General features: G+C 46.1%; 1 pseudogene; it reads right to left on the bottom strand.

The window, feature by feature from the left end:
* Positions 1-1,984: 1,984 nt before the first annotated feature.
* Positions 1,985-4,264, bottom strand: LOC100470156 (annotated as a pseudogene).
* Positions 4,265-4,852: the final 588 nt, after the last annotated feature.

Below are 4,852 nucleotides of genomic sequence, written 5' to 3'. Positions count from 1 at the left end.
CAGCCTGACTTCCTTTACTGCAGGAATGGTTTTCACAACCTGCACTTTTGTGCAACACTGACTATTGCATGGACCAAGCAATGTATAAGTGAATTTAGCTAGTCAGAATGCTGGGACACATATGCGCACGCACACACACACACACACACACAGACACACACACGTGGAGAGAGAGTGCACGTGTGTGCAAGAGCAAGCAAGCTCTATAATAAAGGTGTTAACTATCAATAATTCTGCCTATCTGGGAGAGTCAGGGAAGGCAGTGGCATAGACCTTATATTGGAGCTAAGTCTTGAAATAAGTATTTTGCCACAGATATGTGGGGAAGAGTACTCCAAGAAGAGGACAAAACATGTGCAAAGACATACTTTGTTCAGAAAAAGGGAATCCTTTGACCCTAAGAACATCAGTTGATTTGGGGCACTCTTGGAGTTTGTATCTGTTTTAGATAGAATAGTGCATAGCTACCACTACGACTCCTCTTCCTCATCATATCAGCCTACCCAGCATTCTTTCCTATACTTCCTGCTTGGTTCTCTAAAAGAGCAGATGGGGACTCTTGGGTAGCTGTCAGCTAACAAGCATCTTGACGTTCCTTTAACTCAGTGACGGATGGTGTTCAAATCCAACTTCATTGTCCAGCCTCTTTGCACTCAATCTACCACAGTGGTTTTCATGTATTATGGGTAGGACATAGAGGTAGTCTCAATAGAATTTTATTCACAATTACTAAGATTTCTAAAAAGAAAGAAAGTCCAGTAACATTATTATAGTTTTCAGCATTCTTACAAGTTATCATATGGTGTCATGGTTAAGAGCATTGGAATCAGACTTCGGTGTGCAACCTGGTTATGTTACTTTACTAGATTTATGATACTGTTTGGGATACTTACTTAAAATCTATGAGTCTGTTTCTTCAAGTAAAGCATTCGATTCAGTGACAGAACATTGTTAACCCCTTTTTTCTCTCTGTCTCAGAAAAGTGGCTTTTCTGGACTATTCTTAGAGAGCCCAAGTGAGATTAGGAAGAAAGAGAAAAACTGCACAATATGGTATTCATTTATACGTGGGTTGTTCTGTGAAAGTTTCGGAAGACATTTATGTCTTTTCTGATTTTCTGCTGAATTGTGAGCAGTTTAAGGTTAAGGACTGTTTTTTCTTCTGTTTATTTTCTCTCTAGAGCAGTTAGGACTGACTGTACAAAGGAGTGAACCATATAAATAATTTTTTTTAAAGATTTTTTATTTATTTATCTGACAGAGATAGAGACAGCCAGCGAGAGAGGGAACACAAGCAGGGGGAGTGGGAGAGGAAGAAGCAGGCTCATAGCGGAAGAACCTGATGTGGGGCTCGATCCCATAACACTGGGATCACGCCCTGAGCCGAAGGCAGACGCTTAACCGCTGTGCCACCCAGGCGCCCCCATATAAATATTTTTGATTAGCTGATATCCTGGACTTCCCAGGGCATCCTGAATGTGACCCTGACCTTTGCTCTCCCACTGGACCCATCCTGGTATAGATTTAATCTATGGCAGCAGCTGCCTTAGAATTCAACCATGTGCAAATCCTGAGGCTTTAGAGGATGACATTCAGATATTTGTGTATGTGTATGTGTGTGCTTGTATACACACACACACAAATATGCATGTATTTACACACATATATACACATACAGATACAAGGCATAGTATATACATAGTATGTGCTGAATGTATATACTGCAGAGTTAGGACTATAATCCAGGTTTTCTGATTTTCTGATTTTCTATTTTCTATTTTCTTTTTCTTTCTTTCTTTGTTTTTTTTTTTAACCATTTAACTTGTTTTAATGTTTCTTCACAAATGGTGAAAAATACTAAAGTACAGACAAGGAATAATCATAATGTGGCCAACATTATAAATATGGAATTATAAATTTAAAACATTTTGTCTGGTTTAAAAAATAAATCTGGTAGTCAGTGCAGCTCTGCAGGGTCTCTGCGTCTAGTAGGGCTGGTCTCTGCATTCCTGATGGTGCTTGCCTTTATCCATTTTTCCAGGTCCTACGCGTCCGCCTCTTCTTCCTCCCATCTGTTCCATCAAAGGTGCAGGGGGCCCACCAGGGCCGCCCCGTCTTCCTCCACCAAAGCCACCTTGGTCTATGCCCGGCCATCATGGAAGCCCCCTCTGTCTCCACCACTTCCACCTCTGAACACGCCACCAGGACCACCGCGGTCCATGAGGCCGCCTCTTCCGCCCCGCATGCCACCAGGGCCGCCTCTGCCACGGTCACCACCCAGGGGTGGAAAGGGTGGTGGAAGGAAGCCTTCAGGCTTCGGGGCCTTGCACCAGTTGCATTCTGTTCTCCAGGCGAAGTTCTGGTTTCCACATCCCGGATTGGGGCACTGCCAGTCTCCAGCTCGGTGCAGGAAGTTTCCTCCTCCGGATGGGTTCCCTCGAGAACCCCGGGGCCCTCTTGGGCGAAAGCCACCTCTGTCTCCTCCACAGCCTCCCATGTGACCCATGGGGCCCCCAGGACATCCTGGGCCCCTGGGACCTCCACGGAGCGGCGGCAGCATCCTTCTGCCCTCACGGGGAGGCATAGCACCCCGCATGCTGTTCATCGGAGGCTTCTTCTGAGCAAAAGACACCTTAAGCTTGCTCCCTTGGAAATCTTTCCCATCAAACCACTCCACGGCAGCCTTGGCAGTTGGTTGGTCTTCATAGGACACTGTAGCATCACCTTTGGGCTTTCCTGTTTCCTTGTCCAAGTAGATATGGATCATGGGTTGTCCGGTTCTCTTGTTCATCTTAACAACTCCACACTGCTTCAAGAAGTCGGCCAGATCATCTAGAGTCCCACTGTCATTTCAGCCTTGCACATGAACTGCACTGTTGTCAGAGTCTTCATCTCGATCTACACGTAGGCCTAGATCAAGATCTGGTCCTTCGTCCGTGGGTCCACCAGGCTTATTGAAGACACCTCGCTCTCCAGCACCCATTCCACCATGTCCTCCTCCCTGCCCACCTCTGCTCATGCCTCCGCTACCAAATCCCCCACTTCCCCTGCCCCCGTTATCAGGACCACTCATGCCCGGTTCTCTCCTGGTCTGGAAAATCCTCCAGAGTCCTGCCCATAAACACCCATGCTACTGGGGTGGTCCTGTTGGAATGAACTCTGCTGCCCGTAGCTGCTGCTCTGTTGGCTATATTGACTTGGAGCCTGGCTGTAGGATCCAGTTTAGGGGGGATAACTAGTGGGCGGCTGATGCCCGTAGCTGCTTTTTTGACCATAGCTACTCTGCTGTCCATAGCTCTCGGCTGCCCATAGGTGTTTTGCTGAGAGTAACTGCTCTGATCATAACTAGTTGTCTGTGTAGAGGAGTAGCTGGTAGGAGAGTAAGATGGTGGCGCTGTGACTAGCTGCATGGGGTAGCTCCCAGGTACCTGGGGATAACTGTAGTTACTCTGTCCATATCCTAGGCTGGGCTGATTGTAACCCCCTGTGCTAGATTGAGGTTGACTAGTCTCAGCGGGTTTGTTACCATCCTGTGGTCTTTCAGGTGCGGTGGCTGCTGGCTCCTTTCCATAGGCTGAGTAAGCAGGCTGAGTGCCATAAGCAGACTGAGCTGCATAGGAGGCCTGGGTGGTAGTGGCCGTAGCAGTGGTGGTATCGTAAGCACCAGTGCCATACCCCTGGACATGCTGACTCTATGCCTGGGTGGCAGTTGGAGTAGTATAACCAGCGGGAGGCTGTCCATAAGAAGTTGCATAGGCAGTCTGCCCATAGGTCGCAGTGGTCTGAGCCTGGGTATAGCTGACATCAGTGGGCTGTCCATAGGTTCCATAACTTTGCTGCGCATATGCCTGGGTGGTCTGTGCATATCCTTGAGTGGGTTGGGTGGTGTGTGCACTGTAGCCCGGCTGGGCTGCAGCTTGGCTATAGGTACTGTAATCCGTGGACGCCATTTTCTCTCCTTCCTTCTCGTTCTCTCAATGTCCGTCTCCCTCTAGCTTTCCCTCTAGGTGCCGCACTGCCTAATTTCCTATTTTCTACTTCATCATGTAGACTCTCCATAGAGTGTATGTATACTATACATATAGTATGTGTTGTATGTCTATTTGTGTATATATACATACACACACTTAGAATTTCCTACATATATAGGATGAGTTCAGCATTGGTGTTAGGTTAGGGAGAAAATGCTGAAATATTTATCTTTTGCCTAAGCCATGGAGGCATGGCTTTGTATCAATTAATATGTCATTTTTCTGTTCAATAAGATATCTAGGGGGCGCCTGGGTGGTGCAGTCGTTAAGCGTCTGCCTTCGGCTCAAGGCGTGATCCCAGAGTCCTGGGATCGAGCCCTGCATCAGGCTCCTCTGCTGGAAGCCTGCTTCTTTCTCTCCCACTCCCCCTGCTGTGTTTCCTCTCTCGCTGGCTGTCTCTGTCAAGTAAATAAATAAAATCTTTAAAAAAAAAAGATATCTAAAAGTTCCACATTTATGTTTCTTACTCTAATAGTCAGTACCCAAATAAAATATTTTCTCTATTAAATAATCCTCTTTATTTCTATAGGGCTTTGAAATTTACAAATCTTTTTAATATCCATTATCTGGCATAGATACTAAAGCCTTGCTGATGAATCAACAGATGAGTTCCATTGACTCCTCAAGACAGACCTATAAGGTACGCAGAACAAGTATTAATATTAAATATAATGATTCCCATTTCCCACATGAGGAAATTCAGGACCATTGAGTCAAACCATCTCGTTCAGAGTCCTACAACTAATAATGGCACAGCCAGGACTCAGCTTCAATTTCCTGATTCCCAAATCAGTGCAATTTCTACTACTAGGTGATCAGAGC

This window comes from Ailuropoda melanoleuca, chromosome 1 (assembly GCF_002007445.2).
Source record: "Ailuropoda melanoleuca isolate Jingjing chromosome 1, ASM200744v2, whole genome shotgun sequence".
Classification (NCBI taxonomy): domain Eukaryota; kingdom Metazoa; phylum Chordata; class Mammalia; order Carnivora; family Ursidae; genus Ailuropoda; species Ailuropoda melanoleuca.
This window is presented reverse-complemented; position numbering and strand designations above follow the sequence as displayed.